The sequence below is a fragment of the Canis lupus genome, chromosome 13, assembly GCF_048164855.1.
Source record: "Canis lupus baileyi chromosome 13, mCanLup2.hap1, whole genome shotgun sequence".
NCBI classification, from domain to species: Eukaryota; Metazoa; Chordata; class Mammalia; order Carnivora; family Canidae; genus Canis; species Canis lupus.
In genome coordinates this window covers 5,305,679-5,329,186 of record NC_132850.1, presented here as the reverse complement: position 1 = coordinate 5,329,186, position 23,508 = coordinate 5,305,679, and the positions used below count along the sequence as shown (strand labels likewise).

The 23,508-nt window shown below is 48.1% G+C and overlaps 2 long non-coding RNA genes across 16 annotated transcripts in view; one reads left to right on the top strand and one right to left on the bottom strand.

Moving 5' to 3' along the window:
- LOC140602401 (uncharacterized) overlaps positions 1-18,486 on the bottom strand; it is a 93,669-nt gene extending 75,183 nt beyond the window's left edge. For 13 of the 14 annotated variants that reach the window (XR_012005363.1, XR_012005358.1, XR_012005354.1 and 10 more), the window contains exons 1-3: positions 18,097-18,374; positions 17,021-17,211; positions 16,500-16,597 (exon numbers count right to left, since the gene is read on the bottom strand). This is a non-coding gene — a long non-coding RNA (uncharacterized lncRNA). The other variant, XR_012005355.1, reaches the window with a different exon arrangement.
- Positions 15,895-23,045, top strand: LOC140602404 (uncharacterized). 2 transcript variants are annotated; one of them, XR_012005371.1, is made up of 4 exons: positions 15,895-16,445; positions 16,647-16,820; positions 17,024-17,271; positions 20,765-23,045. It is a non-coding gene; the product is annotated as an uncharacterized lncRNA (long non-coding RNA). The 2 variants fall into 2 exon arrangements; XR_012005370.1 differs by lacking the exon at positions 20,765-23,045 and having other exon boundaries at positions 17,024-18,505.
- The last annotated feature ends 463 nt before the right edge of the window (positions 23,046-23,508 follow it).

The window sequence follows — 23,508 nt, the reverse complement described above, 5'->3', positions numbered from 1 at the left end:
AGATTCAAAGTAGAAATCAAACAGACAGGCCTTCAGGAACTGTAAAGTAGTGTGTTTACTTCTTGTCCCTTTGGCCTGTGGGCAGATCGAGTAAGCAACACACCCTGGGACCCACAGCCATAGGGTGGCCTGGGGGACTGGCCTGACCTCTACAAAATTGGCCTCAGGGTCCCTCTCAGGCTGCACCATGTCCTATAGACATCCCCACCCCCACCACCTGGGTATTGCTTCTCTGGGAAGGTCACCACCACTTCCATGAGCACCCTGGTAAACTGAGGGTTCTAACCGGCAACAGTGGAGGTCTCTCGCCTGGGCCCCCAAAGGGAAAGGTGCCCTGCAAAATCTTTCTTATCCCCTCTCTGTGCCACAGTTTCAAACACTATGTCGGAACAAAGGTGGTTCGTCACAAGGAAACCTGAAGGTGTTACATGGGTGATTTGAATGATGCTTGGCACAGTGGGCTGGAGAGTGCAGCAGGGTCAGGCCAGAGTTCTGGGTTCTGGTCTGCTCTTCACGTCTGACCTGGGTGAATTCCTTCCACTGTGTGACCAGGTCGCCCACCCATAAACGGAGGGTGCAGCATCAGACAGTCTCTGGGGCCCTTTGGGCTCAAACTCCCAACCTTTCCTATATTACTGTTTTCCCTGGGTTTCCTTCACCTGAGCCCTTTTCACTCTAACCAAGATGATCAGCATCATGTTTCGCCAACCCAGGCAACTATGATATCAGCTTCCATTTTCGGGATCTTTTATTATCCCCACTTATACATTAGGAAACTGAGGTTCAGAGCAGTGGACTGACCCACAGTCACACAGCTCTAAGTGAAGAGCCAAGATTCAACCACAGGCTTTGACTCAACTTCAGAGCCCATGTTCTTAATAATCACACACTGTGGCATTCTCCCAGGGGACTGCCTAGCAACTGTTTGCAATCAACATGATTATCCTTGGTGCCTCAAATTGTTCTCCAAAATTTGATACGAAGAACACTAATTCTACTGAATGTTGATGGCTTTCCTTGAAAAGGGGTTTCATGATTAAATGAGTTTGACATTGAGTAAAACAAAGAGTTTCTTTTTAACTGCAGAACTTCTCAGAGACTTTAAGAAGATGTGAATACGGTGCATTTTAAATCTACGTGGTGAGGGATCCCTGGGTGGCGCAGCGGTTTGGCGCCTGCCTCTGGCCCAGGGCGCGATCCCGGAGACCTGGGATCGAATCCCACATCGGGTTCCCGGTGCATGGAGCCTGCTTCTCCCTCTGCCTATGCCTCTGCCTCTCTCTCTCTCTCTCTGTGTGACTATCATAAATAAATAAAAATTAAGAAAAAAAAAATTTAAATCTACGTGGTGAGATAAAATATACAATTTTCCCCAAACCTTTTTGTCATAAACCTCTCCTCCCTTGGGCTCCACTAACAGACCAGGATGCTACAACTTTGCTACTCAGGTGTGAATGTGATCCCCACACCAGCAAGTTCAGGCATCCCGGGAGCTAATCAGAAATGCAAAACCTCAGACCCCACCTAGACCTGCTGAACCAGTCTGCACTTTGAGAAGATGCCCAAGTGGTTTGTGTACACGGTTTAGTTTGAGAAGTTCTGGTTTATAATATACATTTAGGAAAACAGGGCCATCTCCTCATGGCCAGTGTCTATGCACAAGCCATTAAACCAGAAAACCCAGTGATGAAAAAGTATCAAGAATTCATTGGCATCATGTGAACCAAACAACTAGATTTAGAATTAAGATGAGATGACATGATTTCCCTCAGACATAATCCCACAGCATTCCCACAATGAAAAGTCTCTTCTCGTTCCTCATCGGATGTAAAAATTGACAAAAGATGAAGGATATATCAATACCCTTTGCAAGACACTCCTAGAATGTAGACAGAGGAAGCACTGCATACTTTTTCCTAAAATATTAAAGTCTTTCTTAAATTTCAGCTTTATTAATGTGTAATTGACATAAAATTCCAAGATATTTAAAGTGCATATCATGGTGACTTGATACACATATGCATCGTGAAAGGAATCCCCCATCTAGTTAATTAACACATCCACTGCCTCACAGATTTATCTTTTTTTTTTTTAAAGTGAGAACGTTTAAGTTCTGCTCCCTTAGCAAATTTCAATTACACATACTGTGTTATCGACTCTAGTCACCATGCTTTACATTAGATCCTCAGAGCTTATTCATCTTATAGCTGAAAGTTTGTACTCTTTTACCAATTTCCCCCATCTCCTAGGCCCTGGCAACCACTTTTATACTGTTTTTGTGAATTCAACTTTTTTCTTTTTTGTTTTAGATTCCACATGTCAGTGACATCATACAGTATTTGTCTTTCTCTGTCAGGCTTATTTTCACTTAGCATAAGTTTCCTCAATGTTCGAGTGGCAAGATTTCCTTCTTTCTCGTGGCTGAATAATATTCCTTTGTGTATATATACCACATCTTCTTTATCCATTCATCTGTTGATGTACACTTGGGTTGTTTCCATATTTTGGCTGTTCTGAATAAAGTGTAGTGAGTATGGGTACAGATATCTCCTTGGGGTCCTTTGGATATATATCCAGAAGTAGGATTTCTAGATCATGTGGTAGTTCTATTTTTAATTTCTTTGGGGAACCCCCATACTGTTTTTCACAGTGGCCACACCCATTTACATTCCCACCAACAGTGCATGAAGGTTCCCTTTGCCCCACATCCTCACCAACACTCGTTACCTCTTGTCTTTTTGATGATAGCCATTCTGACAGGTGGGAGGTGGTATCTCATTGTAGTTTTGATTTGCATTTCTCTGATGATACATGGTGTTGAGCACCTTTCCAGGTACCCAATGGCCATTTGTATGTCTTCTTTGGAAAAATGTCCATTCTGTTTCTCTGCCTATTTTTTAATCAGACTGGTTTTTTGTTTTTGAGTTATGAGTTCTTTATATATTTTTATATTAACCTCTTATCAGATATAGGATTTGCAAATATTTTCTCCCATTGTGTAGGTCGTTCTTTCATTTTGCTGATGGTCTCCTTCAATGTGCAGAAGCTTTTTAGTTTGGTATAGTCCCACTTGTTTATTTTTATTTTTGCTTTTGTTCCTTTTGCTCTGAAGGTCTTTTAATTCTTGGGAATGTACCTCCGTTTCCTTTGATCTCTTCTCAATCACAGAAGTAGTCAAGGTTATTGGACATTCCTGAGCTTATCACCTGGGATACTCTTGGAAAATGGCCCCTTGGTCCCTCTCCCAGCATCCCAGACAACAGCCTGGAGGGTACAAAAGCCTGTCTCAAGGTTTTAAAAATCACAGCTTAAATGACCCATTCATGCAAGATAAGACCTCTGCCTAAAGAAAACTGCCTTTGCTTTTGGCTGCAATTATTTCAATTCATGTGGTCACACTCTCTCAAGTTGACCTGACATTTCAAGCTGCAGCTTGATATTTCTTTGCTCAACACTAGAAAGGGGAAACAAATTACTTTTTACCTAATGACTTCAATGTTTTGGGGAGACAGAAATTTTTCAAAGTATGTGTGCAGAGAGGTCCAGCAAGTGGCCTGAACACACAGCTTGCAGGTGATAGTATCTGGATTAGAACGCAGATCTGTCTGACCCTTAAATCAAGACTCTTCCCACTACAGAAGCAGGGGCAGGACACACATGCATTGTCATACTCTTCCATTTGGCTTCAATGGGGTCTACTCTTCCCTAAACCCTGCTCTTAGGATGCAAAATATCTCTGTCTTCCTCCTTCCCTCCAAGCTCCCTTCTGTCCTTGGGTTCGTTCACCTTTCATTCATCTTTATTGAATTCCTTTTTTCAGGTGCTGCCCAATGTATCAGCTGGCCAAGACAGTTTTCTTATTCTAAGTTGTCATGCAAATCATTTTCTAGTGCTCCCCATAGCTTTGAAAACTCTGCCTCCCTCCTCACTGGAGCCAGACCTTATCAAGGATTGGTCTCCCCATCCTCCTCTGGAACTGAGGTAGCTAGCAACCTGTCAATTTGGATGCATCTCACAGCCAACATATCTAAAATGGAACTCCCAGATCCCCCTCAGTTTCCCCACCTGCCATATGACACAACCATATATTTGAGGGGGGGAAAGTCTATTCCTCTCTTCAACCCCCATACCATATCAGCTAGTCCTTTCCACTCAACTTCCAAAACATTCTAAATGTGTCATTTCTTGCCTTTGTCACTGTCACAACCAGTTCTAAACCACTGTTCTGTTATCTCCCACCTGGACGACTACAAGAGTCCTCTAACTAGTCTTCTTGCTTCCACTTGGGTTCCCTCCAGTGCATTTTTCACAGGGCAGCCAGGGCCATTAGCTAGCAGAAACCACATCAAATCACCCCACTCCCTGCTTAAAAACCTCCCTGACCAAAATGTAGCCTCCACGAGACCTGGAATCTAACTTTCATATTCACCTCCATATCCCTAGTTCCTGGTACAGAATAGGTACCCAGGTAAATATTGCTTGTATGAATGAATCAACTAATAACCTTAACTGCAAACCAGAATCTTCTTTTATTTATATAAAGTGGCCCCAATTCTTTTTTGGTTTTTCTTTTTATTCTAACACTGTAGTTGGTCTTCTCTAGTTTCTGAGATGTCAACATATCTAGACTATAAGCAATTTATTCCTCCCCTTCCCTCCAGCCAGGAGAGGCAAAGGAAAAGGAATTCGTGACTTACACGCACAGATGCATCTCACTTCAGTTAGGTTGCTTGAGAATAGATGAGAGATTATGCTGATTAAACTGGACATTTTCCATTTTTATTATTTTAATTATAAACATAAACTATTGGGGGTAAAAAAATTGGAAATCTGCCTATCAATTTCACAATTAGCATCTCATTTCAAGAGACCAATCAACTCAAATGAGGGCCAGTGACCTTAATCTCTCCCCAAATATAGTGCTTGATTCCTCTTATTAGTTGAAAATCTCTAAACTATGAAATATTTGGGTTAACCCCATGTTTGCATCAACGATGCTATTACCACATTTAAATAAGTCAAGGGGTTTTTGTGACCTCTGTGTTACGGTTTGTATGGACAAAAGCGAGAGGCTAAGGCTGTGCAAATCAAGAGAAATAACAAGGCCACTTAAATGGGGCCTTTTTTTTTTTCATTTATTTTTCTAAGACTATGGAAGGAGTGTGATTTTTAGAAAACTTATTCTGCCACCGATTAAATAAAATTAACCCAAGAGGACAGTAAACCCGAGAAGTCAAAGGCAGCTAATTTTACTCATAAAGATCTGTTAAAAATTCAATCAGAAAAAAAAATTCTCTTTGTGATCTAGAATAGGAAAAAATTTGATTTCTCAAGAGGAAAGAAGCAGAAAAAAAAAAATCTGACCTGGCAAATCATGCATCTACAGAATATCAATATCCCTGCAGGGATTAGAACCAGACCATATGCTCTGCAGAGTTACAACTACTCCCAAAAGACCAAAGGCTCCGCTGAGGTAAACACAGGACATGTACACACAGATGCTAACCAACCATTAGAACTGGACAGACCAGTTACAGTGTATTTGTTAACAGCTATCTGGGCGATTTCATTTTGGAGTTGACTTGGGATGCACAAGATGCTGAAACTACCCATGAGACATTTCAAGGTCAGCCAAGAAGCTGCAAGTCTTGAACACCTGACCCCATAGATTGACATGCACTGACTAGCTCCATCCAAGTCTTTGCTGAGGTGACTGATTTTTCTTCAACTTGCCCACGCTGATGATCAGCTGTTTGGGATCTATATAGCTAGAATTCTTAAGCTGCAAGAAATAGAAACCAACAGAAGCTAAGCTTAGACAGCAAAGGGGAATCATTTAAAGGAACATAGGGTTGTTTCCCAGAACTCAAGGGCACAAATAGCACCAGACCTCAAAAAAGTCCTTGCTCTGTGTCTCATTTCTGTTCTCTTCAGCATATTTGCTTCTCAGGCAGAAGGAAATGGACACTCCTTCCTCCCAAGTTCCATATGTTCTATTCTAGAGAAAATTTCAGCCTTTACCAGATCTCTGGGTCTCAAAATCTGAGGAGAAAGAATCGATCTCACCAAATTGGCTCAGGTATCCATTGTGACACATCCAAACATGACCAAGGAGGGTTGGTCCCATGGTACAGACACATCTATGGGGGTACATAGCCAAGGATGAGGAGGGTAATACAGGAAGATCACTGGAGCTGAGCAGAACCTCCCAGAAGGTATCCAGCAAAGGACTATATTGCCACTACAGAGACAACTGACACAGGGTCAGGGCCAAGCCAAATGGTTCTTGTTATACCTCTGGTCAGACCATCTCCTTAGAGTGAGAGGCCTGGTACCAGATTAGGACGGATGTCCTGTGGCTGTTCAATACTCTGGGAGTGGAGTCCTGGCCATCCTCTCTGAGAGCATCCTGCATTTATCCTCTTCATACTGTTTATCACAATTTGTGATCCTACTTTTTTTGTAAATTTGTCTAACATGTATCTCTTTTTACCACCTGGCTTGAAGCTCTATGAAGTCAGGTACCATATTGGTTTTACTCACTTTCATATTCCTGGCACCATGCCTGGCACATAGCGGACACCCACTGAAGAGTTGTAGAAAGAAAAAAAGAAAAAGAAGAAAAAGAAGAAAAAGAAAAAAAGAAAAAGAAAAAGAAAAAGAAAAAGAAGAAGAAGAAGAAAAAGAAAAAGAAAAAGAAATGTAGGAAGCTTTTCCAGATGATCTGGTATAGGAGTTGAGGTTTGAAGTCTTTTAGGAGAACAGGTTGGGACAGCTCGTCTGGAAGAGAGAATACCAGGCCCGAAGACACAAAGGCACATTGTACCAAAACTACAGAGACTGTGAAGCAGGTTGGGGGCAAGCAGTCTGGCTAGAAAGGGGAGGCAGAGTTCCATCCCACAGATGGCCTTGTGTAGAGACTGGAGGATTTGGCAGTATATGGAGATATATGTCTAGATTTTAGACAAACCCATCTGATGGGAATGTGGAAGCTGGACTGAAGGCTGGTTGAGTTAGAAAGTCTATATAGTCATCCACAAGAGAAACAAAATAGGAGTGGGAATGAGGAGGAAAAGGGTTTAAGAGCTATTAGAGAAGTAGAACCAGCAGAAGTTCAAAGAATACAATTTTCTGCATTTTACTGTATAGTTATTTATGCACAACTTATCTCCCCTTCAAGACTATGAGCTTCTGGCTCTGTTGCCAGGGCTTGCACAGTGCCCACCCAATATCCAGCAAGTGTGTTGAAAACATAAACTAACAAATGACTGAAAAACAACCACTAACCCAGTGGCAATACAGGCTAGGGCAGGATGCCAAAGAGTGTCCTTGGAGGGTTTCACAGAACATGGCTACTTGTATCCTTGCCTTGCCTCCAAGTAAGTTTAGAGCTTCTAACCTTTTATATCCACCTCAATCCCCAGCACAGGCCTGGGCTCAGGGTAACATCCATGTTTTTCTTTTTTAAATTTTTAAATTTTTATTTTTTCCAGTTTTATTGCAACATAATTGATAGCATTATGTAAGTTTAAGGAGTGCAACATAATGGCCTGATGTGCATATGTTGTGCAATGATCACAGTAAGTTTAGTTAATATCTATCATCTCACAGATACGAAAAAATGGATTTTTTTCCTTAAGATGAGAACTGTCAGGATCTACTTTTTTTTTTTTTTCAGTTATTAGTATTTTTTTTAGTGGAGGGGGGAGGCAGAGGCAGGGGGAGAGAGAATCTTAAGCAGGTGCCACACTCTGTGCAGGGCCCAATATGGGGCTTGATCCCATAACCCTGAGATTATGACCTGAGCCAAAATCAAATCAGATGCTTAACCGACTAAGCATCTAGGTGCCCCAGGTTCTACCTTCTTAATACATTTTTCAAATATATCCTACAGTGGTGTTGACTTATAGTTACCATGTGGCACATGACATCCCAGTATGTATTTATCTTATAACTGGAAGTTTGTATCTTTTGGTCACCTTCACCTAACTCCTCATTCTCCATCTGCTACCTCTGGTAACCACAATCTGATCTTTTTTTTCTTAGGAGTTTGATTTTTGTTTTATTTTGTTATTGTCATTTGCTTGTTAGGTTCTACATATAAGGGAAATTATACAGCATTCATCTTTCTCTGTCAGACTTGTCTCACTTGATATAATGCCCTCAAGGTCCATCTGTGTTGTCTCAAATGGCAGGATTTCCTGTTTAATGGGTTGAACTGGAATGGACTGAACTAGGAGAGAGCAGACTTTCTATTCTTTCAAGACTAGGCCTAAAGGAGAGAGGGTGGCTGGCAGGATGTCCCCCTGCAAAGGCTGAGGGGAGGTAGAGCTGGAGTCTCTGCCCAGGACTTCTGGGAGGATAATGGAAAGCTGACTGAACTGCCCCTCTCAGCTAAGAACCAGGAGGAACGAGGATAAAACCCCTCAACACCCAAGCAAAGACCAGAATCCAAAAGCCTCAAGCAGCCAGACTGAGCCAAACAAATACCAGAAGCTTCTGACCTCAGGAAACGATGCAAGTGAACAAAGGTGTTTGCCCAGCTCTGTTCTCAGCAAACGCATGATAAATGATGAGTGCATGAACACACCAATAAATGAATATTTTCTACCAATTCACAGAAACTTTTAAAAAAGGAGTGAAGACTGGAAATACATGATTTTTAATGACTAGAGATAAAACATTTTACCTGGCAATCTATTATTATCTTGATCCATATTCAAGCTGGAAAAGAGAGCTTCCTTCAAACATCTGTTTCAATAGGACGCCTTATAAGGAAATCATAAAGTAACTGGACCGTGTCATACTTCCTACTGTTCTCCCCACTGGGGGCAAGCCAGGCCTGTCCACCTGCACAGCAAAACACACTCTTCACCAGCGTGCCCATCGGTGGCAGCCACCCCAACGGGAGGCAGGAAGCCAGGCAGGGAGTGACTAACCCAGGACGAGTTTAGGCCAGATGGCTGGCCTTCAAATGGCCACTGTCCTGTCAGCCAACATTTCTCGGTAATTTGGTAGAAACTCTCTCTGCACACAAACCAGTTTGACTGAACTGAACAACATGAAGAGGAAGGAGGAGAAGCTGGAGAAAGCTGTATTTTGTGAAAGAAACACACTGTGCCACAAATATTTTGATAGATTCTCTTGTATCTTCTTGGTCAAGCATACTTAACTTACAAATATTTCCTACCTCTACCCAAACATCACTTGTTAGTGGTTGCATAACATTCCTTAGAGTGGCTACACCATGACTTACGTAACCATTAGCCTCATTTGTGGCGATCAGGCCTATCTCCATATTGTTAAATTAGACACAATGCTGTAATGACTCTCCTTCCGCCTAAACCTGTTTCCGGGTTAACCTAGGTCAGGTTAACTAGAAGGGAGGAATTCCGGGAGAAGCAATTTAGGGAGATAATGGACACATGTGGGCACATTTTCTAAAAGACATTGCCTTTGTGCTCTGGTCAGATCATGAAGCAGGACCAAGACCGTCACTTTTGGTTCCTTCCAATTTGAAGAACCCCCTAAACCAAAATTGCCCATAATTGGAAGCTCAGGGGCAGGGCCCAGGCATCCGTATTTTTCAGTCCTCCAGGAAAGGAGCCACATCCCACAAAAAGAAATCTCTCATGGGTGCACAGCTCACAGAAGATTCCATAGGTCAGGACTCCTTATTGAAAATGACGGAAGCCAACTATAGGCAACTGACGCAGCAAAGGAAGACTGAGAGTTCACAGCGCCAATGAGGCGAAGCAGGCTTAAAAGCAGGGAGAAATCCAGGATGCCAGGAGTCTGAGTAGAACACAGCTGCGGCCACTCCTGGAACCGCCACATCCACCTGCTGGTCCCATGGCCACCGGGATGAATTCTGATTTGTCCCCTAACTCTGGGCATCACTCCTTCCCAAATACTGCACTAGGCAATAGCATATGGTTGGCCAAGCATGGACCACGTGCCTGTACATATGGGCACCTGACCCCTTCCCTTTCCATGTGGGGGGGAAGCTTTCCCTCCCACTCATCCTCTAAATGCTAGGCAATCCTAGAAGACGATGTCTACTGTATAACCTCCTTGACCTTTAGTACTCCATTTGACTTCTGCAACAACCCTGAGAAGGTGGCATCTTTCCCATCTTACCAACAAGGAAACTGAGGCTCAAAGAGGGAAACTAACTTGCCACACTGATATTAGAGGTGGAGAGAGCTCCTTCTGCTACGCGGAACTACCTGTTTGTGGTTTGATGCTCTAAAATATTGACAATGAATGTCTCTCATTTGAGCAATGAGTTATTGAAGGAAGATCAACTATCACAATCATTAGATACTGTACTTCATAAACGTGCTGATCTGCACATCATTTGTCTTATTTTTGTTACTGTTAATACTTTTTGCTCCTGGAGAAAATACTCTGTGCACTGCGAGCTCATCTGTTCTGCCATTCAACGCATTAAATTAACACCTCACTGCGTGGACTAAAACTTTAAGAGGTGAAAAATCTGGTCCTTCCAGCCAAGACCAAATACCATTTATCTTAACCTTGCATATTAGGAAGACTGTTTTAAAATGCAACTTTGAAGTGCACTGGAAACAAAGGTGTTTGTTGCATTGTTTGGAGGACTCTCTTTGCTCATTCAGCTGCCATAACAAAATACCACAGACTGGGTGGTTTATAAACAACAGAAGTATGTTTTCTCACAGTTCTGGAGGCAGCAAGTCCAAGATGGAGGCTCCTGCATGGTCGTGTTCTGGTGAGGGCCCCCTTCCTGGTTCATGGCCAGTTCCTCCTCAGTGTCCTCACAGGACAGAAGGGCAGAGTGAGCTCTCTCAGACCTCTTTTGTGAGATGCTAATCCCATCAGGAGGGACCAGCGCTCAGGGCCTAAGTGCCCCAAGGGCCCCACCTCTTAATATCATCACACTGGGCGTTAGGATTTTTAACATAGGAATTGCTGGGAGACACGAATATTTAGACCATCGCGGAGACCAACTCTCAAAGAAAAAAAAGCTGGACACTGGGAAATGTTAGGTCTGTGCTAAACCTCAGAGGCGCCTTGCTCCTTCTACCTCGCCGCCTTCTGTACTTCAGCAGAATGGGAGGGGTCCAAGGTGGGGGATCCAGGGACCCTCTCTGGAGGAAAGCAGCAGAGACAGAGGTTGCTGCCCATGGGAGGCACAGGGCACCAGCAGAGGCCCAGGACTTGGCCTCCAGATGGAAGGACACTCTGACATGGGCTAAAGCACAAAGTACTTCCTTTAGTACCAGCAGAGTGGGTGATGGACATCTTTACCTAATTCTGAACCAAACTCCAGGCCTCAGCCCAAGAGTTTACTGAAATTAAGTAATCAGAAATGGAGTGTGGATCCAGAATGTTTGTGGCACACTTTTTTTTACAACAAAATAATTATATATAATTATATATTCTTACTTCTGTTGATATATGTGTAGGAAAAACATCTAGGGTATAATGCACAGTACTATCATCTTCAGGAGTAGCAGGATTACAAGGGACCTTCACTTTCTACATTATGTATCTTTGTGGGGTTTGAGTTATTTATAGTGAGCAAGTATTTCTTTTGTTGTCAGGAAAAACAAACAATGAAGATAGATGTCATCTTTAAGATTTTTATCTTATCAAATAAATATTTGACAGGGAGAGAGGGGAGAGAGAGAGAGAGAGAGAAAGCACAAGTAGGGAGGAGGGGCGGAGGGAGAGGGAGAAGCAGACTCCAGGCTGAGCAGGGAGCCCCAACACATGGGGCTTGATCCCAGGACTCTAAGATCATGACCTGAGCCAAAGACACACATTTAAGTGACTGACCCACCCAGGCACACCGATAAATGTCTTTTTTTTTTTTTTTTTTTTTTTTTTTAAGATTTTACACATTTAGGGGATCCCTGGGTGGCTCAGCCGGTTTAGTGCCTGCCTTCGCCCCAGGGCGTGATCCTGGAGTCCAGGGATCGAGTCCCACTTCAGGCTCCCTGCATGGAACCTGCTTCTCCCTCTGCCTGTGTCTCTGCCTCTCTCTCATTCTCTCTCTCATCTCTCATGAATAAATAAAGTCTTTAAAAAAAAAGATTTTACATATTTATTTGACACAAAGAAAGAGACATAGAATACAAGCAGGGGGAGCAGCAGGGAGAGGTAGAATCAGATTCCCCGCTGAGTGGGGAGCCCAGTGTAGGGCCTAATCCCAGGACCCTGGGATCATGACCCGAGCCAAAGGAGAATGTCTAACCGACTGAGCCACGCAGGTGCCCCAAATGTCATCTTTAAATGGTGGTTTTCCAACCTGTCAAATCAAGCTGACATGGGCACATTAAAACCACAAGAGGGCCACAGCAACATGGTGACATCCAAGAGCCCATTTGGGGTCATAGAAGGCTTTGAACAACATCTGACCCCCCTCCCTTACCCTCCTGCCAAGCTGTGGTCACTGGTTCATCCCCTTGACCTGTCCCACACTCACTGGGACCCCAGATAGAAACCCCTGTGCAATATTTTTAGCTGGAAGTTTTAAAAATCTCAATGGATCAAAATGGATCTGTGAATAGAGAAAAGGTGGTTTCCCAAGCTGTCATTAGGGCAGAAAGTCCATCCTCTGTGGCCATTTTAAATCTTCCCAGGGACTCTATAGAAAAATGTGTATAATATATAAATAATAGAACGCTGAGGTTGGGGGAAGAATCAGGGAGTTCCTAATGACCTGACCAGAAGATGAATGAGGGAAGAAATAAGGTGAATGTGAAGTGATCTAATTCTGGATGGTTATTAGAATTATGAGCAAACTGCCCCAGGCTTTTAAGTCAAGTCATATTGCTACAGAGTTACTGTTTGCAGATGCACTACAGGAAGGAAGAAGCTTTTCATGCTCGGGCATCTCGGCCGAAATGTCAAGAATGTTGTCCAGTTTAAAAACTGACTTAATAACATTACTGTCTCCTGCCTGAGCCGGTCACAGACCCTCTCGGTGCAAAATGTCAGCACGCAATTTCTCTCGCCCAGCCACCGCATCTTTGTCTCCAAGTCACACGGGCAGTGTGTGTCAGCCAGAGGAGATGGGTTACAGCCTAAAGGTGAGCCGAGCTCCGGGCCTCTGCTCCACGCCTCCAGTGAAGGAGTCCAGGGGAAATGCCAGCTGTGCAAACATCCAGGGGTCTGCCCCTCCTCCTCTGGCAGGGACATAGCCCTGGGGATGCAGGGCTGGTGCCCAGTCCACCTGTCAGCACAAGACTCCCCTCCAGAGCCAAGCTGTGGGTAAGAAGCTAGGATACCAAGGCCACAGAGAGGCTCCCAGAGCCAGCAAGGATGGAACTGGGTACCAGATATGAGAGAGCAAATATGTGTGAGGCTTCCTGTCCCTGGCACTGGAAATACAGCTGTGACAAAAAGAAACAAACAAAACCCAAAAGCCTGTCCCTGTCCCTGCCCTCCTGAACCTCATGGGTATTTTCTTCCTGTGGAGAAAACCAACTGGACATAAATTGCTACAAATAAAAATATGTAACAGCAGCTCCAAGGAGGAGAGGAGATGCTGAGGAATCACAGCCAAGAGACATAGAACAGACTGGGGGTAAGACTTCCTCAGGGAAGCGGCTTTATACTGGGACCCAGGATGGGCGGGAATGGGGCACTGCAGACCTAAGGAAGGGTATGTGTCAAGGCCTTGGGCCCTTCAGACAATCAGGGAGTAGAAAGGAAAGCAACACAACTGGAGCACTGTGGGCAAGGGCAGGAGCAGCCGCCAGAAACCTGTGCTCTACAGCTAGTCGGGGGTGGGTTCAAATCCCGCCTCCACCAGCTACTAGCTGTGCGATCTTGAGTAAGTGACTTTACCTCTCTGAGCCAAATTCTTCAAACACACAAAAGGGGGTGATGATCCCCATGTCTCAAGGTCAATGTCAGGATTCACGATAACATACACAAAGTGCTCTCTTGGCACAACAAGAACACATAGTAAATGTCCAACGGATGAAAGTTAGTGTTGATGCTGAGACCGTCTGATGGCTTGGGAGTTGGCCAGCCTGTGTCTTTTCCCTTGGGCCAACTGCCCTCGTATAACTTCTTAATGCTGGCCCTGACCCCGAACATCCCAACACAAGCCCTGTGTCTTTGCTAGAACTACCACTTTCAATTATTCTGCAGGTCGATCTGTTCATTTCTTCTCCCTCCGCTTCGCACCAGGGCCCACTGGGGCTCCCACTTGCACAGCATCTCCCCCTGGCTCTGGTCCCTGCAGCAATCCTGGCTGGGATGGGTGTCTGAGGCAGCTCCAAGAATGGGCACAAAGCCAGAGCTGCAGCCCTGACGCCAGTGGCTCAGCCAGGATCACTGGGCTCTACTGCTGCTCAGAGGTTCGGGAACCCAGACCACCTCCCACCCCAGGCTGGCCCCTCTCAGGCCTCAGAGACCTAGCTACTGCTTGGCCTAGAACCTCAGAGTTTCCTGCCCCAGCACTGTGATTGCATCTGGTGGCCTGGGCCTCGCCCTTGCTTAAATCCTTCCTCCCTGCCTCCTACTCATGGGAGACAGTCTTGCACATGTGCCACAGCACAGTCACATCTCAACAGAGCTTCCAGGGTATCAGCCACCTACAGGAGTCCACCCACCACCTGCCTTCCTCTCACCCAACCCACTGGCCCTCCCAGGACCACCAGGGCCAGTGTCCTATAAGTGGTCACACTTTAGACCCAGGGCTTTGAGTCACCCTGGCCACTTGGCCTATGCCCAGTTGCCCCATTAGCCATGCCTTTGCCTAAATTCACCGCCAAGCATCATCCCTGAGCCCACCAGATTCAGAAGAACGCAGTGGATTTCCACACTGGCATCCTCCCTTTCTCCCCAGCCTCCTCCAGATCCAAATATTACTCTCCAAAGGACATCACTGTGAAAACACAACCCAAGTCTTCAGAAGAGACTACTGGGAAAAATAGCTTTAAAAACCATAGATTTGGGGATCCCTGGGTGGCGCAGCGGTTTAGCGCCTGCCTTTGGCCCAGGGCGCAATCCTGGAGACCCGGGATCGAATCCCACGTCGGGCTCCCGGTGCATGGAGCCTGCTTCTCCCTCTGCCTGTGTCTCTGCCTCTCTCTCTCTCTGTGTGTGACTATCATAAATAAATAAAGAAAAAATATTAAAAAAAAAACAAAAAAAAAACATAGATTTGGGCAACCCGGGTGGCTCAGTGGTTTAGCGCCACCTTCAGCCCAGGGCGTGATCCTGGAGTCCTGGCATCGAGTCCCACCCACATCAGGCTCCCTGTGTGGAGCCTGCTTCTCCCTCTGCCTGTGTCTCTGCCTCTCTCTCTCTCTCTCTCTCTCTCTCTTCCCCTGTCTGTCTCTCATGAATGAATAAATAAAAACCTTTTAAATAAATAAATAAATAAAACCATAGTTTTTTTATATATACCTAAATTTGTTGAGCATTTGCTATGTACCAACTGCAGCTTAAATGCTTTACGTGCATCATCTTAGTTAATCCTGTTTTTGTTTTTGTTTTTGTTTTTTGTTTTGTTTGTTTTTAAATAAAAACTCGGGCAGCCTGGGTGGCTCAGTGGTTTAGCGCCTGCCTTCAGCCCAGGGTGTGATCCTGGGGTCCCGGGATCGAGTCCCACGTTGGGCTCCCTGCATGGAGCCTGCTTCTCTCTCTGCTTGTGTCTCTGCCTCTGTGTGTCAATTTTAAAGATAATAATAATAAATAAATTGTTTTAAAAACTCTAAAGGAGGTACCACTACTACCCTCATTTTACAGATAAGAAAACTGCAACTCAGAGAAGTCAAATTACTTTCCCAAACTCACACCGCTAATTGGTGGGATGCTGAGATTCACGCCCAGGGCTGTCTGACTTCAAAGCAGGCACTCCTGACCACCGTACCACACACCACTTCCCATCATCAGAGGCACCAGGCACCCCAGAGAGCATGCCGTTTGACTCATCTCTTTACAGCTAGAAAACTGAGGCCTCCCGAAGTGCCACGTGTCCTTGAAGGCCTCCACAGCTGATTGGCCACCCACAGACACCTGACCCAGGCTGGGCCGACCCTATCTATTATCTCCTCCGGAGATTTCTGGGATGGAAGACCCCAGAGCCTGTGGCGTTAGCTGTGGGAGCGGAGCTGCGAGGTCAGGAGACTCGGGGCGGATGCTCCCACCATTCTGAAACAACCACAAAGGGCTTTGTGCAAAAAGACGTGTGACCAGAAGTCAGGCTGTGGAGAAAGAGAAGGAAGAAGCCCTGCAGGGAATGAGAGGCCACGAGGTCCCTCTCCACCAGTGAGGCGGGCAGGTGAGCTCCACCATCCCCACCAGCACACCCTCCCAGGCCTCCTCCGCTTCCCCGTTCCCAGCACCCACAGCCACGCCTTGATTCCAGAGTTCCTGCCTCTCCACCATCAACGCAAGCGATATCCCTTCGCCTGCCACACGTCTGGCCGCAAGCTGGTAGGGTGAGTCCATCCGATCACCACTGACCCACTCACACACACAGCCATCCTTTGTACCTGGCCGGGCAGCTCCCCCGGGGCCTTGGCGGTATGGTCTTCTAGAAGCCCCTGAGCCACTCGAGGCTCTCGGTGCACAGCGGTCTAAGGAACAGCACCTGCAATAGAAATTTCCAGCTGCTCAGGATCCTCTCTTTTCCCCAACAGCCCCGCGCCCCGGATGGGACTGTCAATCATATGGCCCCCACCGCCCCAGCCCAGGTTGACCAATCAAAACGTTCCGATGCCAGCGGGCTCCGTGATTGGCAGGGGAGGGGGTGGGCACAGGACCCAGGCCGACAGGCCCTCCTGTTGCTCCAGAGGAAGACTGACAGGTCCAAGGTAAAACTGAAAGGCACAACGGCAAGTCCGGGAAGGCGGATTCCCTTTCTTACGTCAGTCATGTCCGGACAAACAAGCGCCGGCAGCACTGGGTGGGTCCCCGTATGGGTCGGGACCGGCCACCAGAAGGTCACTAGGCCGCAGGAAGAACTTAACCATGAAACCCCGGAGGCATAAAGCAATAAAGGTTTGCTTCTCACCAGGTCAGGCCTGGGTCGCACGGCCCGCCGCCGCCCCCAGCCTTCGCCTCCGAGGTCTCCGTGGCAGCGGCAAAAACAAAGATGGCGGACCATTCCGGCCGTCGACCCCGTTAGCGCGGTGACGTACGTCACTTCCTCTCAAAGCCTATTGGCCAGAACTAGTCACATGGCTCGCCTAGCTGCAAGGGAGGCTGGAAACAGGAGACGGCCTTTCAGTCCTGGATGAGGATGCGCCGGCTGCTGGGAGCCACGTGAGATTTCCGCAACCCCCCCCCCCAAAAAAAAAAACTTTAAATATGATTAGAGCTGGTGTTCTTAACTTTCTTTGAATTTTCTCCGGGGCCCCAAATAGGATGGCTTTTATTTATTTATTCACGAGAGACACAGAGAGAGAGAGAGAGGCAGAGACACAGGCAGAGGGAGGAGCAGGCTCCATGCAGGGAGCCCGACGTGGGACTCGATGCCGGGACTCCAGGGTCACGACCTAGGCTGAAGGCGGTGCTAACCACTGAGCCACCGGGCTGCCCAATAGGGTGGCTTTTAAAGGGGAGTCCAGAACCCTGAGCCCAGTGAACATTTTGTTTATCCTGCCCTGGGGCGGGGGGAATACACTGAGTTGGCCTGTGCAGGCACCCCACCTGCCCTCCCACACCCCAAAGGGCACCAAAGTTGTCCCACAGGGAGACCCCCCTGGGAGAAGCCACCAGCCCCCAGGGCGCCCCCCACGCAAGCCCCCGGCGTCCTGGCAGCCTGGGCTGCAGAACTACACCAAACCCTCGGACCTGAAGCATCCGGGGAAAATGCCCTTCCTGAGCAATTAGGCCAATACAAACAAATTGGCCCAGAAAAATCAAGGCTCCCACGAGCGCAGGGACTTGATCTTGAAGGAAGACAACATTTCCAGCCTTGTACCTCTTAATCAACACAATTATGCAGAGGCCTTCCCCGACAGTCCCCCTGCTAGTCTCTACCCAAGCCCCAGATATTGCTCAATTGGTAACAACCTAATTAGCGGAGGAAGGGCGAGCAGGGGGGGAGCGCCGCCGTCACAGCCTCCTTTGCAGGAGGCTGCGCACCTTCAAAGGAGCCTTTCCAGGCAAGTGGAGGGCTCTCCCCAGCCGGCAGCGCCGAGGTGAGCAGGGGAATGGAGGCTCCGGCTTGTAAATCAGCACCGCCTAATGTAAACAATGTACTCTTCCTGCTTCTAATGAGCCCATTTTCCCCCAGCTGGAAGGGGCCAGCGCTGGCAGGGAGGCCTTTGATGTGATTCACTGGAAGCTTGATGCCTGCGCAGAGATATTCTGTAGCAGACCGAGCCCTTTCATCTCGGCAAAGAGAGACACCCCCTCACATGGCAGGCCCACCTGGAAGACAGGTCTCTTACAATAGCGATTCTGGAATCAGCTGTCGAAGGAAACCAGATGGTTTTGCTTTTACTCATCTTGATCAAATTAGCCCGGAAGCTGTGTGGCTTCCTGGAGGCGGAGAGGGGTGGGTGAGGGCGGGGCAGGTGCGGGTGGGGATGGGGAGTGGAGGGATGCCACAATGGAATAGATTATGCAAGTGCTCTCATTTGTAGAAACATGAATGTTCTTAAGGAAATCATCTGACTAAATTAGGAAAAAATGGTTTTGATCAATGAGCAGAATTAGACCAAACTCCCCAAAATAATCTGCCCCGCTTCCCCCGCTCATTGCAGACAGCCCAGAGCCAGAGGGTCAGTTGAGGACCAAGGAATGGGAGGGGCCTGGAGGTGGGAGCAGGTGAGCTCCCCCCACCCCACCCCGCCCCAAGCTGCCCCAGGAGACACAGCGGCCAGGAGATGGAAGAGATGGAGATGCCACAGAACAGCCTGGGACTTCGCTCCTCTCCTGGAGAAGCTGGAGAAGCCCCGCCTTCCTCGTCTGCTCCTCCCTCCCTCTGCCTGGGACTCAGGGGTAGTGGGACTCAGCCACCATTGGACAGATCCCTGAGCCGTTGCTTGCTGCCCTTCCATGCCCCTCCTTTGGCTTCTTACCTCCATGTCATCCTCTCTCTTCCTGGCTCCACAGTCCTAATTTTGTCCCCTAGCCAGACCTCTCCATGCAAGTCTGTGTTTCACCAGGAAACCTCTGCCCCAGAGTAACCCGTTTTCTCCCCACCACCACCCTAGCAGGTAAGCAGGGCGTCGTGCAGCACACACAAAGACTGCACAGGCCACACTGCTCGTGCATCTGTCTTCCACCAGAGAAAACCAAGGCTCCTAGGAGTTATGTAATCGGCCTAAGTGTTCCCAGTTAGTAAGTGCCTGAAAGAATGTAAACAGCCAATTAAAACCAGTAACATCCCCTTCACCCCACCCCACCCCAGCCCAGCCCCTGCACTCTCACACCAGCTGTTCAGACAGCATCCCCGAGAAGCCAGGGCAGGGACCCGTGTGTTCATTCATTCAACAGTAGCGGGTTGCTCCAGCAGATCCTAAGCAGAGCCTGGGTGTGTGAGCAGGGACCCTACACACACACACACACACACACACACACACACACTTTGCATCAACTGATTAACACAGCAGTTGAGGAGACTTCTGGAAAAGAACTCAAAGACCGCCATCCCCTCAGGGCATAACTATACAAAGTGTCTCCAGGCATGCCTAGGAGTCTGGAGCTCCACCAAAGTCAAATCCCAAGGAGAGCCCATGGGGTCCTGGGAGAGAATCAACCCTGGGGAAGGGCCTGAGGACCAGGAAGGAGTGGTGTTTCTGGGTGGCTGCTGCTCCCACCTGCCCTGTCCAGCTGCCCAGAGGAGTAGGGAAGGCTGTGAGGCCTAACACCACAGGAGCTGTAGAACCTTGGCACCCAAGCACCCCTGCTTTGGGGCTCCTCTGAAAAAGCAAAACACGACAAGGGGGACAAAATTCTCCCACAGTTGGCAGCCAAGTGACCAGTACAGTCACAACGGGATAGAGATGGCGGCCTCCAGAGAAGAGCAGCACAGCAGAGCACCCACCGCACTGCTGGGAAAGGGGCGGGGTGGGAGGCAGAAGTAGTGGCCGCTGCAGCCCTGTGTTAGGAAAAGCTGGAAGACGTCATGGGAATGCAGCACAACAGTCTGATTATCTGCTGAAGCCCCTCGGCCTGTCAGAAAAGACAGGGCCTGAGTCCTCATAGTTCTGCAGTCAAGGGCTGTTGGCACAGGAGAGCCAGGTCTACCTGGTAAGAGGACCCCATGTGCGCCAAAGGCTGAGAGGCCCAGAGGATGCTTGGGTCACCCGACTAGTGCTGACAGCCATTGAGGACCTACCCTTGCACCCAGGGAATACGGGCAACAGGCCAGCACCATCCTACACTCAGGGAGTCCTCAGCCTAGTGGAGGTGAAAGTGAACCAAAAATTGCAGGAAATGCTCCCCAGTCACTGCCTGGAGCACTGGCTCTCAGACAGCAAGGGAGAGCAATGCCGGCTCTATGGGTCAGTCAAGGGAGGCTTCTGAGTGGAGGTGGCATTTGAGTTGGGCCTTTACCTGAGTAGGAGTTCATGAGGTGACACTGGAGGAATGAGAAGCCAGGCAGTCAAAGGAACCTAAGCAAAGGGCTGCAGGTAGGAGAGCATTCTTGGGGTTCCCGTGGAGCTGGAACGCTGAGTGTGGCACCTGGGGAAGGGAGCGGGTGGCGTGGGGTTTGCAGGTAAGTGGTGAGTCACCTCAGGCCCTGCTGACGTGTTGGTGTTTTAGCCACACTCAGGGCCCCCTCTTCTCCCTCCTTTTGCAGTGGAGACCCCAGGAAAACGCCCCAACTCCTCAGGACTGCGTTCAGAGGAGGAGAGACGCCACTGATAGCTGGGACTCCAGCGTGCCCTTATGACCTTGTGGGAGATCTCTGAAGTTTGAGGAAGGTTTGCAAGTGAGAGCAGGATGGACCTTCCAAACCTGCCTCTCAGCACGGGCACCAGCTCCCCCCTAGAGATGATGTGACCCCTAAGAAGAGAGAGGATAAATCTACAGAGTACACAGCAGGGTGGCAGTTACCTGTCCTGCTGCTCAGATGAGGGAACTGAACGAAGCGAGGTAAGCATTTTCTCTGGGTCAGGTAACGGCTCTGATGCCAGAACCCAAGGCTCCTGACCTCTGGTTAACGGTCTGTCTACTAACCCAGCGCACATCCCCTAAGGGTGATGGGTTGGAGTCTGGCCTTTGACCATCACAAGCTCCGAGGACAAACTCGCTTATGCTATGGGTACTAAGGGACTCAGCGGTCAGCCCAGCGCCCCCTGGACGCACAAACACACACAGACCGGGCCATGGTATCCGCCTTTCTAACAGCAGAAATGATAGCGGGCCCAGCTGGTCTCCGAGTACTGGCCCAGCACTCTGCAGGCGCTACCTCACTCCGTCCTAAGGGGCAGGAGTTGTCACCAATCCCACTTTCCAGATGAAGGAAATGAGGCTCTCCTCGCAGGGAGCAGAACTCAGACAAAGGTGCGCACCCGCAAGGCTTACCACTTGGTACCACATCGACCTAGTTCAACACTCAAGGTAAATATGGCCCCTGAGAAGCCACCTGAACCCCTTCCCTCCATGAGATGGCCTGCAGGACCCTAACCCAGCATACAGGTCCTGGAATCTGGGAGTTTTCAAGCCCGATCATCTGACCAGCCCTGCAAACTGCAGCCCAGCCCAGGATGCCAGAGAAGCAGCCACCACAGTCTCCTCACCGTCACTCACCTGGACTCAGGTGACAGCTCAGCTGCCCCACCCTAGGCCACACACGCATCATTCCCCACGTGCACCGCCACACAGGCCACCTAAGTTCTCTCTCTCTCTCCTCCTACCACTGCCTCTCACTCCATCCAGTCCCCATGAGGCAACCAGGAGAAACCTGGCAAGCTTAAGACCCTTTCAAAACTGGCCATCATTTTAGAAAACAATGGAACTCCTTCATACGGCCCACAGGGTCGTCCCTGGTTGAGTCTTACAGCCCTCCCACACAGCCAAAGTGTGTTTCTTTCAGCTGGTCTAAATGTGCACCCCTCTCTCACCTCTGGACCTTTGCACACGCTCCTCCCTTTACCCTAACACGGTTCCCCAACCTCTGCTAACTACTGTAATCCCTTAGGGCTCGGCTTAAACATCAGTACTCATCAGAGGCCTTCCCCATCACTCTCCCACCCCGGGTCCCAGGGGAGCTCCCTCTTTTCCCTTCTACGATGCCCCCATTTCCCTTCTGGAACCCTTACTGAGCTTGCTCTTGACTTTTTTTATATATATCTGTCTCCCTTGCTGGACTATAAGCCCCAGGAGGGCAGAGACAGCATCTGCCTTGCTCTTCACTGTGTTGTATTCTTAACTCCAAGCCCATTGGCGTCTTGTTCCTAAAGGAGACCAATAAATATCAAATGAAGAAAGAAAGAAAGGAGGAGAAGAAGGAGAGAAGGAAGAAAGGGGAGGTCTGGTCTTGTAAGAACTGCCTCCCCTTTCTCAGCTGAGCCAACAGAGGCCCTGAGACTGTCTCCAGGGACACTAAGGAGAAGGGGGGCACTTAGGCGCATTTCTAGGTGCCAGGCATTTCATGGTGCCTCATTTAATCCTCACAGCGACATTAGGAGCAGAGGCCATCCCTAGCCCTGGTTGAGGAATCTGGGGATCAGAGAGCTGAAGCAATTTGTCCAAGGTCACACAGCTAATGAGCGACAGCACTGAGAACTCAATTCAGGTCTGAAATCAAAGACTGGGCTTTTAACCAACCCCGTACCCTGCCTCCTGGGAAGATCCAAATGGTCAGCTAGGATCTTCTGCGTCCAAGCCCAATTTTACTGAGAAATAAAATGAACGTGAAACTGCCTCTCTGAAGTGGAAGGAAAAGTAGTTTCATCTTGAAAACCTTAAAATATATTCACATGAAGCCCCAAGCAATCACTCCTAAGGAAGCTAAACCTCCCACATCACCTGTTATCTGAGCTAGAGAAGGGAAGTAAAATTTTCACTTGTCAAGTGTGTAAGCCAGGAAGATAAGGAAGGTTAGAGACGCGTGTGATCGCCAACGCGGGGGGGGGGGGGGGCACAGACAGGGGAAATGAAGATTTCATTCTCTAAAATGTTTGGGCCCAAGAGAGGGAAGGGCCCCCCCTCCCTCCACACCCAGGAGGTGAGCTCAGGGCAGCGGCAGCACAGTCAGTTTGGCCAGGCCAAACCAGGCCTCTCCAGGATACAGACGGAAAGCAGAGAAGCTGGTAAAGGTCTCTAGACATTTTCTGCTGTTCCTCAAAGACGTGAGGCTGCTTAGGGAATGCAGCACATCCAGGCACGGTGCAGCCCTCTCCGTGAGTCCTCTGATGCCACCACCACCACCACCCCAGTTTACAGAAGCCCAGTTTATGATTTATTTATTTATTTATTCATTTGTATCATGATGTCACAGACTCATGCAAGGATATTCTGATTGGCCTAAGCCAAGTGAGGTCATCCTAACCCTCTGGCCAATGATTGTTTTAGGAATGGGCACAAGATGCTATTCCA